The sequence below is a fragment of the Triticum dicoccoides genome, chromosome 1A (assembly GCF_002162155.2).
Source record: "Triticum dicoccoides isolate Atlit2015 ecotype Zavitan chromosome 1A, WEW_v2.0, whole genome shotgun sequence".
Classification (NCBI taxonomy): Eukaryota; Viridiplantae; Streptophyta; class Magnoliopsida; order Poales; family Poaceae; genus Triticum; species Triticum dicoccoides.
Genome location: NC_041380.1, coordinates 259,729,176 through 259,741,284, shown reverse-complemented (window position 1 = coordinate 259,741,284; position 12,109 = coordinate 259,729,176).

Below are 12,109 nucleotides of genomic sequence, written 5' to 3'. Positions count from 1 at the left end.
AAAATCGGTGAAGGTAGAAATCAAGAAAGAACATCAAGTGTTGATGGTTAATAAGACCACTAGTTTCAAGAAAAGGGGCAAAGGAAAAGAAAGGGAACTTCAAAGAATGGCAAGCAAGTTGCCACTCCTGTGAAGAAACCCAAAGCTAGACCTAAGCCTGAAACTGAGTGCTTATACCGCAAAGGGAAAGGTCACTAGAAGCAGAACTATCCTAAATACTTGACGGAGAAGAAAGGATGTCAAAATGAAAGGTATATTTGATATACATGTTATTGATGTGTACTTTAATAGTGTTCATAGTAACCCCAGGGTATTTGATACCAGTTCAGTTGCTAAGATTAGTAACTCGAAACATGAGTTACAAAATGAATAGAGACTAGTTGAGGGCGAGGCAACGATGAGTGTTGGAAGTGATTCCAAGGTTGATAAGATCACCATCGCATACTCCCTCTACCTTCGGGATTAGTGTTGAACCTAAAATAAATGTTATTTGGTGTTTGCATTGAGCATAATATGATTGGATCATGTTTATTGCAATATGATTATTCATTTAAGTCAAAGAATAATTGTTATTTTGTTTACATGAATAAAACCTTCTGTGGTCATACACCCAAGGTGAATGGTTTATTGAATCTCGATCGTAGTGATACACATATTCATAATATTGATGCCAAAAGATGCAAAGTTGATAATGATGGTGCGGCATATTTGTGGCACTGCCATTTAGGTCATATTGGTGTAAAGCGCATGAAAAAACTCCATGCTGATGGGCTTTTGAAATCACTTGATTATGAATCACTTGATGCTTGCGAACCATGCCTCGTGGGAAAGATGCCTAAGACTCTGTTCTCCGGAACAATGGAGCGAGCCACTGACTTATTAGAAATAATACATACCGATGTATGTGGTCCGATGAGTGTTGAGGCTCGCGACGGGTATCATTATTTTCTGACCTTCACAGATGATTTGAGCAGATATGTGTATATCTACTTAATGAAACATAAGTTTGAAAAGTTCAAAGAATTTCAGAGTGAAGTAGAAAATCATAGTGACAAGAAAATAAAGTTTCTACGATTTGATCGCAGAGGCGAATATTTGAGTTACGAGTTTGGTCTTTATTTGAAATAATGTGGGATAGTTTCGCAACTCACGCCACCTGGAACACCACAGCGTAATGGTGTGTCCGAACGTCGTAATCACACTTTATTAGATATGGTGCGATCTATGATGTCTCTTACCGATTTACCACTATCATTTTGGGGTTATGCATTAGAGACAACTGCATTCATGTTAAATAGGGCACCATCTAAATCCTTTGAGATGACACCGTATGAACTATGGTTTGGCAAGAAACCTAAGCTGTCGTTTCTTAAAAGTTTGGGGTTGCGATGCTTATGTGAAAAAGTTTCAAATTGATAAGCTCGAACCTAAATCAGAGAAGTGCGTCTTCATAGGATACCCAAAAGATACTGTTGGGTACACCTTCTGTCACAGATCCGAAGGCAAGATATTTTGTTGCTAAGAATGGATCCTTTCTAGAGAAGGAGTTTCTCTCAAAAGAAGTGAGTGGGAGGAAAGTAGAACTTGATGAGGTAATTGTACCTTCTCCCGAATTGGAAAGTAGTTCATCACAGAAATCAGTTCCAGTGATTCCTACGCCAATTAGTGAGGAAGCTAGTGATGAAGATCATGAAACTTCAGATCAAGTTACTACAGAACCTCATAGGTCAACCAGAGTATGATCCACACCAAAGTGATACGGTAATCATGTTCTGGAAGTCATGCTGCTAGACCATGATGAACTTATGAACTATGAGGAAGCAATGATGAGCCCAGATTCTGACAGATGGCTTGAGGCCATGAAATCTGAGATAGAATCCATGTATGAGAACAAAGTGTGGACTTTGGTGGACTTTCCCGATGATTGGAAAGCCATTGAGAATGAATGGATCTTCAAGAGGAAGACGGACGCTGATAGTAGTGTTACTATCTACAAAGCTCAACTTGTCGAAAAGGGTTTTTGACAAATTCAAGATGTTGACTACGATGATATTTTCTCACTCGTATCAATGCTTAAAGTTTGTCCGAATCAAGTTAGCAATTGCCACATTTTATGAAATATGACAAATGGATATCAAAACTGCATTCCTTAATGGATTTACTAAAAGTTGTATATGATACAACCAGAAGGTTTTGTCAATCCTAAAGGTGCTAACAAAATGTGCATATAGTTTTATACAGACTTGCGGTGAAGCCTGTATTTACAAGAAAGTGAGTGGGAGCACTACAACTTTTCTGATAAGTATATGTGAATGACATATTATTGATCGAAAATGATGTAGAATTTTCTGGAAAGCATAAAGGAGTATTTGAAATGAGTTTTTTTAAAGGAAGACCTCGATGAAGCTGCTTACATATTGAGCATGAAGATCTATAGAGATAGATCAAGACGCTTGATAAGTTTTTTCAATGAGTACATACCTTGATAGTTTTTGAAGTAGTTCAAAATGGAACAGTCAAAGAAGGAGTTCTTGCCTGTGACGCACGGTGTGATGTTTGAGTAAAGACTCAAAACCCGACCACGACAGAAAATAGAAAGAGAATGAAAAGTCATTCTCTATGCCTCAGTCATAGGTTCTATAAAGTGTGATATGCTCTTACCAGACCTATTGTGTACCTTGCCATGAGTTTGGCAAGGGGGTATGATAGTGATCCAGGTGTGGATTACTGGACAACGGTCAAAGTTATCCTTAGTTGCCTAAGAGGACTAAGGAAACATTTCTCGGTTATGGAGGTGATAAAGAGTTCGTCGTAAATAGTTACGTCGATGCAAGCTTTGACACCGATCTGGATGACTCTGAGTCTCGATCTAGATACATATTGAAAGTGGAAGAAATTGTCTAGAGTAGCTTCGTGCGGAGCATTGTAGACATAGAAATTTGCAAAATACATACGGATCTGAATGTGGCAGACCCGTTGACTAAACTTCTCTCACAAGAAAAACATGATCACACCTTAGTACTCTTTGGGTGTTGATCATATGGCAATGTGAACTAGATTATTGACTCTAGTAAACCCTTTGGGTATTGGTCACATGGAGATGCGAACTATAGAATGTTAAATTACATGATGATGTGAACTATTGGTGTTGAATCACATGGCGATGTGAACTAGATTATTGTCTCTAGTGCAAGTGGGAGACTGAAGGGAATATTCCCAAGAGGCAATAATAAATATGTTATTTATACTTATATCATGATAAATGTTTATTATTCATGCTAGAATTGTATTAACCAAAAACTTGATACATGTGTGAATACATAGACAAACAGAGTGTCCCTAGTATGCCTCTACTTGACTAGCTTGTTAATCAAAGATGGTTAAGTTTCCTAACCATAGATATGTGTTGTCATTTGATGAACGGGATCACATCATTAGAGAATGATGTGATGGACAAGACCCATCCGTTAGCTTTGCATAATGATCGTTTAGTTTTATTGCTATTGCTTTCTTCATGACTTATACATGTTCCTCTGAGTATGAGATTATGCAACTCTCGAATACCGAAGGAACACCTTGTGTGCTATCAAACGTCACAACATAACTGGGTAATTATAAAGATACTCTACATGTGTCTCTGATGGTGTTTATTGAGTTGGCATAGAACAAGATTAGGATTTGTCACTCCGAGTATCGGAGAGGTATCTTTGGGCCCTCTCGATAATGCACATCACTATAAGCCTTGCAAGCAATGTGACTAATGAGTTAGTTACGGGATGATGTGTTGGGTTACGCAGTAATTTCAAAATTTTCCTACGCACACGCAAGATCATGGTGATGCATAGCAACGAGAGGGGAGAGTGTCGTCCACGTACCCTCATAGACCGTAAGCGGAAGCGTTATGAGCACGCGGTTGATGTAGTCGTATGTCTTCACGATCCGACCGATCCAAGTACCAAACATACGACACCTCCGAGTTCAGCACACGTTTAGCTTGGTGACGTCCCACGAACTCTGATCTAGCAGAGCTTCAAGGGAGAGTTCCGTCAACACGACGGCGTGATGATGGTGATGATGATGCTACCGACGCAGGGCTTCGCCTAAGCACCGCTACGATATGACCGAGGTGGATTATGGTGGAGGGGGCACCGCACACGGCTAAAAGATCAACTGGTCAACTTGTGTGTCCATGGGGTGCCCCCTCCCCCGTATATAAAGGAGTGCAGGAGGGGGAGGGCCGGCCCTCTACTATGGCGCGCCCTGGGGAGTCCTACTCCCATCGGGAGTAGGATTCCCCCCTTCCAAGTATTAGGAGTAGGAGAAAAGGAAGGGGAAGAGAGAAGAGAAGGAAGGAGGGGGCGCCGCCCCTCCCCTAGTCCAATTCGGACTAGGCCTTGGGGGGGGCGGCCTGCCCTAAGCAGCCCCTCCCTCTCTCCCCTAAAGCCCAATAAGGCCCATATACTCCTCGGAGAATTCCGGTAACTCTCCGGTACTCCGATAAATACCCGAACCACTTAGAACCTTTCTGATGTCCGAATATAGCCTTCAAATATATCGCTCTTTACGTCTCGAACACTTCGAGACTCCTCGTCATGTCCCCGATCTCATCCGGGACTCCGAAAAACCTTCGGTACATCAAAACACATAAACTCATAATACCCATCGTCACCGAACGTTAAGCGTGCGGACCCTACGGGTTTGAGAACTATGTAGACATGACCGAGACTCATTTCCTATCAATAACCAATAGCGGAACCCGGATGCTCATATTGGCTCCTACATATTCTACGAAGATCTTTATCGGTCAAACCGCATAACAACATACGTTGTTCCCTTTGTCATCGGTATGTTACTTGCCCGAGATCCAATCGTCGGTATCTCAATAACTAGTTCAATCTCGTTACCGGCAAGTCTCTTTACTCGTTCCGTAATGCATCATCCCGAAACTAACTCATTAGTCACATTGCTTGCAAAGCTTATAGTGATGTGTGTTACCGAGAGGGCCTACAGATACCTCTCCGACAATCTGAGTGACAAATCCTAATCTCGATCTATGCCAACTCAACAAGTACCATCAGAGACACCTGTAGAGCACCTTTATAATCACCCAGTTATGTTGTGACGTTTGGTAGCACACAAAGTGTCCCTCGTGTATTCGGGAGTTGCATAATCTCATAGTCAGAGGAACATGTATAAGTCATGAAGAAAGCAGTAGAAACAAACTAAACGATCATCATGCTAAGCTAACGGAATGGGTCAAGTCAATCACATCATTCTCTAATGATGTGATCATGTGAATCAAATGACAACTCATGTCTATGGCTAGGAAACTTAACCATCTTTGATTCAACGAGCTAGTCAAGTAGAGGCATACTAGTGACACTCTGTTTGTCTATGTATTCACACATGTACTAAGTTTCCGGTTAATACAATTCTAGCATGAATAATAAACATTTATCATGATATAATGAAATAAATAATAATTTTATTATTGCCTCTAGGGCATATTTCCTTCAGTCTCCCACTTGCACTAGTGTCAATAATCTAGTTCACATCTTTATGTGATTAGTTCACATCTCCATGTGAATAATACCCAAAGGGTTTACTAGAGTCAATAATATAGTTCACATCGCTATGTGATTAACACCCAAAGAGTGATCATGTTTTGCTTGTGAGAGAAGTTTAGTCTACGGGTCTGCAACATTCAGATCCGTATGTATTTTGCAAATTTCTATGTCAACAATGCTCTACACGGAACTACTCTAGCTAATTGCTCCCACTTTCAATATGTATCCAGATTGAGACTTAGAGTCATCTGGATCAGTGTCAAAACTTGCATCGACGTAACCCTTTATGATGAACCTTTTGTCACCTCCATAACCGAGAAACATGTCCTTATTCCACTAAGGATAATTTTGACCGCTGTCCAGTGATCCACTCCCGGATCACTATTGTACCCTCTTGCCATACTCATGGTAAGGTACACAATAGGTCTGGTACACAACATAGCATATTTTATAGAACCTATGACTGAGGCATATGGAATGACTTTTCATTCTCTTTCTATTTTCTGCCGTGGTCGGGTTTTGAGTCTTTACTCAACTTCACACCTTGCAACACATGCAAGAACTCCTTCTTCGACTGTTCCATTTTGAACTACTTCAAAATCTTGTCAAGGTATGTACTCATTGAAAATATATCAAGCGTCTTGATCTATCTCTATAGATCTTGATGCTCAATATGTAAGCAGCTTCATCGAGGTCTTTATTTGAAAAACTCTTTTCAAACACTCCTTTATGCTTTTCAGAAAATTCTACATTATTTCCGATCAACAATATGTCATTCACATATACTTATCAGAAATGCTGTAGTGCTCCCACTCACTTTCTTGTAAATACAGGCTTCACCGCAAGTCTGTATAAAACCATATGCTTTGATAAAGCTCCGAGATGCTTGCACCAGTCCATAGATGGATCGCTGGAGCTTGCTCACTTTGTTAGCACCTTTAGGATCGACAAAACCTTATGGTTGCATCATATACAACTCTTCTTTAAGAAATCCATTAAGGAATGCAGTTTTGACATCCATTTGCCAGGATTTTTAAAATGCGGCAACTGCTAACATGATTCGGACAGACTTTTAAGCATCGATACGAGTGAGAAAATCTCATCATAGTCAGCACCTTGAACTTGTCGAAAACATTTTGCGACAATTCGAGCTTTGTAGATAGTAACACTACTATCAGCGTTCGTCTTCCTCTTGAAGATCCATTTATTCTTAATGACTCACCGATCATAGGGCAAGTCAATCAAAGTCCATACTTTGTTCTCATACATGGATTCCATCTTAGATTTCATGGCCTCAAGCCATTTTGCGGAATCTGGCCTCATCATCACTTCCTCATAGTTCGTAGGTTCGTCATGGTCTAGTAACATGACTTCCAGAAAGGATTACCATACCACTCTGGTGCGGACCATACTCTGGTTGTCCTACGAGGTTCGGTAGTAACTTGATCTGAAGTTTCATGATCATCATCATTAGCTTCCTCACTAATTGGTGTAGAGATCACTAGAACTGATTTCTATGATGAACTACTTTCCAATTCGGGAGAAGGTACAATTACCTCATCAAGTTCTACATTCCTCCCACTCACTTCTTTCAAGAGAAACTTCTTCTCTAGAAAGGATCCACTCTTAGCAACAAAGATATTGCCTTTTGGATCTGTGATAGAAGGTGTACCCAACAGTTTCTTTTGGGTATCCTATGAATACACACTTTTTCGATTTAGGTTTGTGCTTATCAGGCTGAAACTTTTTCACATAAGCATCACAACCCCAAACTTTAAGAAATGACAGCTTAGGTTTCTAGCCAAACCATAGTTCATACGGTGTCATCTCAACGGATTAGACAGTGCCCTATTTAATGTGAATGTAGCTGTCTCTAATGCATAACCCCAAAACGATAGTGGCAAATTGGTAAGAGACATCATAGATTGCACTATATCCAATAAAGTACTGTTATGACATTCAGACACACCATTATGCTGTGGTGTTCCATGTGGCATGAATTTGTGAAACTATTCCACATTGTTTTAGTTGAAGACCAAACTCGTAACCAAATATTCTCCTCCACAATCAGATCGCAGAAACTTTTTATTTTCTTATTACGATGATTTTCTACTTCTTTGAACTTTTCAAATGTTTCAGACTTATGTTTCATCAATTGATATACCCATATCTGCTCAAATCATCTGTGAAGGTCAGAAAATAACGATACCCGCCGCGAGCCTCAACACTCATCGGATTGCATACATCAGTATGTATTATTTCCAATAAGTCAGTTTCTTGCTCCATTGTTCCAGAGATCGGAGTTTTAGTCATCTTGCCCATGAGGCATGGTTCGCAAGCCTCAAGTGATTCATAATCAAGTGATTCCAAAAGTCCATTAGCATGGAGTTTCTTCATGCGCTTTACACCAATATGACCTAAATGGCAGTGCCACAAATAGGTTGCACTATCATTATCAATTTTGCATCTTTTGGCTTCAATATTATGAATATGTGGATCACTACGATCGAGATTCAATAAACCATTCACCTTGGGTGTATGGCCACAGAAGGTTTTATTCATGTAAACAGAATAACAATTATTCTTTGTTTTAAATGAATAACCGTATTGCAATAAACATGTGTAACGCCCCGAGACCGATGCTCGAGAAGACTTCCATATGTTCCGGGTTTCGTTGTGTGTTTTGTTTCGTCTGTTGCATTCATCTTTGTATCGTGTGCATTGCATCATGTCATCATGCCATCATGTCATTTCTTTTTCTTAACTCAACTAAATAAACCGTATGGATCTTCGATCCATTTAAACCGAGGGAATTCACGTGGTGATTCTCTTTATAACATATCCTCCCGATATTAGGGAGCTATATTAAATATTCCAATAATTTGGATTCACCCATAAACACACTTTCAAAATATCCCAATGCCGTTGTTATCTTAATTCTTGGTCTCCAACATTGCCATATATTTTTTTCATCATATTCCGGAGCTCCACCAAACACCCGAACATTTTTGGCCTCACCGAACCTAGTCCCAATTCAAAACCATTTGAATTATATTCAAATGAATTTGAATTTAATTCCTGCAATCTTGCCACTTCTATTTTTCTGTGGTCATGTTATTTTTTTATGAGTCTAGGAAAATTGTCCTCCGGCTCAAACTCTTTTTCCCTAACCCCCTTATTTTTCCTCTCTCTCTATTTTCTTTTCAATTAAAGAAGAAAGAGAGGAGAGGGAGAGCCCAATCCAGCAAGCCCAGCTGACCCCTCCTCTCTACTAGGCCGGCCCCAAGCGCACCTACCGGACCTAACCCTAGTAGCCACTAGGCCCGACCGAGACCACCATCTCCTTCGATCCCTCGCGCACCTCTCCCTCTCGTACCCCTTCCACCCAGCGCCGCCAAGGAGAGCGTGCCCGATCTCAACTCCCCCTCGATCCCTCTGCTCGTTTCGTCGGTCTTCCGCACGCAGGCGCGCCCATCTCCCTCGACCCCGCCTCCTACTTCTCCTCACCCTCGCCGCGAGCCTGCAGCGCCGCTGCTCCTCCTCTGCTCCGGTCGTCGCCGACATCCGCCGCCGCTTGGAGCTGCTCGAGCCCGCCGGGTTCCCAGCGCCGCCGCGCCCTCAAGTGCCCTGCCAGCCTGTGACGCTCCCCCGCCCCCTTGCCTCATCCTCGTCGGCGACCAGCAGCAGGCTGCTGCTCTGCGCCGCACCTCCTGCCATGGCCTCCTCCTCGCCTCGAAGCCCTGTGCCCTGGGCTTCTTCCTCGCGCTCCTTGCCGTGGTCACGTGCCCCTCGATCCAGCAGAACGATGCCCTGCCTTGCCGCCGTTCGCCTCCGGCGAGCATCCGCAGAAGCTCATCCGCCTCGCCATGCTCCTGTTTCCTCTCCAGCACTGCCCCTGTTGCCTCTTGTTTTGACCACAGAGATCCTTCGACGACCCGTGTACCTCGCCGTGACTGCTTCTTGTCGTTGGACTGCCGAGATGCAGCCCCGAGGCTCTTCATGATCGCTGCAAAATTCCACGTCGGCACCACTTGCACCCCATGTTTCGGTGATCCTTCGTCTGCACGCCAAGACCGGACCCGTCAAGTACAACCACACCGTGTTGATACGGGAACCACTACCGTCGACCTCCGAAGAACAGGGTTTTGCCGAGTACCCCTTCGTTTTGTCAAGACCATCAAGTCCCTCGACCACAAGTGCACGACTACGCGGATTGTACCAAGTACCCCTTCATTTCGACGAGACCAGCAAGTCCGAAGAATGCCAAGTTCAACAACGCTCTCCGCCCGAACGACTACCCGATGCGTACCTCTCCATCGCCGTGGGTTTCGTCAAGTTCAACGGTGAACCCCAAAGCCCTCGGATTCGTCAAGTCCGAAGATGCAAGTACCACTCCGAACCATGTACGACGACCGTCGCCGAAGACCCGTGTAACGCGAACGTCAAGTTCGACTACCGTCGCGTGAACCACTACTTCCACTATGAACGTGAATGACTACTGTCGCAAAACAACTACTTCCTCTACTTCCCTCGACGAACTCAAACCGTCCCGTTTGCACGCTTTGAAGGTATAATCGCCGAGAACGAAAGTCCGAGAATGAATGCTTGTGTCGTACGGGGTGCACCCTTTGTCTGCACCATGTCCGTATTGTCACTCGTTTTCCATGCCACTAACCCATGGGAACCCGGTAGTCGGGATCACCCCACCATCTTTTTGCATGCTCCCATAACTTTTCCTTTTGCACCGGTATTTCCATGAACTACCGGAACTGTTATCGTTGCCGCGGCACTCCCTTTCTTTCCACCACGGTGACAAATGCTTCATAATGCTCTTATCAACTTTTAATAAATATTGCATAACTTGCACATGTCATTCGCATCATGATAATAACATTTAAATGTTTAAAAATTATTGTTGCACCAAATTGATAAATGCATATGGGGATTTACCGGAATTATTGTTTGTTGTCCCGACCTCATTTAAACTTGCCTAGTTAGTTTGTTTTCATATGCTTCACCTCTTGCCATGTTAACCAACATTTAAATTTGTTGAGTATCTAACCGAGAGAGAACTAAATATTTGATGTGGTGTGTCGTCAATATGCAACTCGTTGCATATTGAGCTCCACTTAACTTGTAGAGTTGTTTGTGCTTCTTGCCATGCCATGCATATTTAAACCGGACATGCATCATTCTTGGTTGTGCATCATGCCATGTTTATGTGATGGTTGTTTACCATGTTGTTTGCTTCTTTTCGGTGTTGCTTCTTTGGGTTAGTTCCGATAATGTTGCGTTTGTGAGGATCCGTTCATCTACGTCCGTTTGTCTTCTTCATGGACTCGTTCTTCTTCCTTGCGGGATTTCAGGCAAGATGACCATACCCTCGAAACCACTTCTATCTTTGCTTGCTAGTTGCTCGCTCTTTTGCTATGCCTATGCTGCGATACCTACCACTTGCTTATCATGCCTCCCATATTGTTAAGCCAAGCCTCTAACCCACCTTGTCCTAGCAAACCGTTGTTTGGCTATGTTACCACTTTGCTCAGCCCCTCTTATAGCGTTGTTAGTTGCAGGTGAAGATTGGAGTTTTGTTCCTTGTTGGAACATGGATATTTTGTTGGGATATCACAATATCTCTTATTTAATTAATGCACCTATACACTTGGTAAAGGGTGGAAGGCTCGGCCTTATGCCTGGTGTTTTGTTCCACTCTTGCCGCCCTAGTTTCCGTCATACCGGTGTTATGTTCTCGGATTTTGCGTTCCTTACGCGGTTGGGTTATAATGGGAACCCCTTGACAGTTTGCCTTGAATAAAACTCCTCAAGCAATGCCCAACATTGGTTTTACCATTCGCCACCTAGCCTCTTTTTCCCTTGGGTTCTGCAGACTCAAGGGTCATCTTTATTTTAACCCCCCCCCCCCGGGCCAGTGCTCCTCTGAGTGTTGGTCCGAACTGGGCAGCCTGCGGGGCCACCTCAGGGCAACTTGAGGGTTGGTTTTACTCGTAGCTTGACCTATCTGAGTGTGCCCTGAGAATGAGATATGTGCAGCTCCTATCGGGATTTGTCGGCACATTCGGGCGGTGTTGCTGGACTTGTTTTACCATTGTTGAAATGTCTTGTAACCGAGATTCCGAGTCTGATCGGGTCTTCCCGCTAGAAGGAATATCCTTCGTTGACCGTGAGAGCTTGTGATGGGCTAAGTTGGGACACCCCTCCAGGGATTTGAACTTCTGAATGCCGTGCCCGCGGTTATGGGCAGATAGGAATTTGTTAACGTCTGGTTGTAGAAAACCTGAAGTTGATATTAATTAAAATACATCAACCGCGTGTGTAACCGTGATGGTCTCTTTCCGGCGGAGTCCGGGAAGTGAACACGGTGTTGGAGTTATGCTTGATCGTAGGTTGTTCTAGGATCACTTCTTGATCATAGTTTCTCGACCGTGCATTGCCTTCTCTTCTCGCTCTCATTTGTGTATGTTAGCCACCATATATGCTAGTCGCTTGCTGCAGCTCCACCTCATACCTTTTACCCTTCCTAT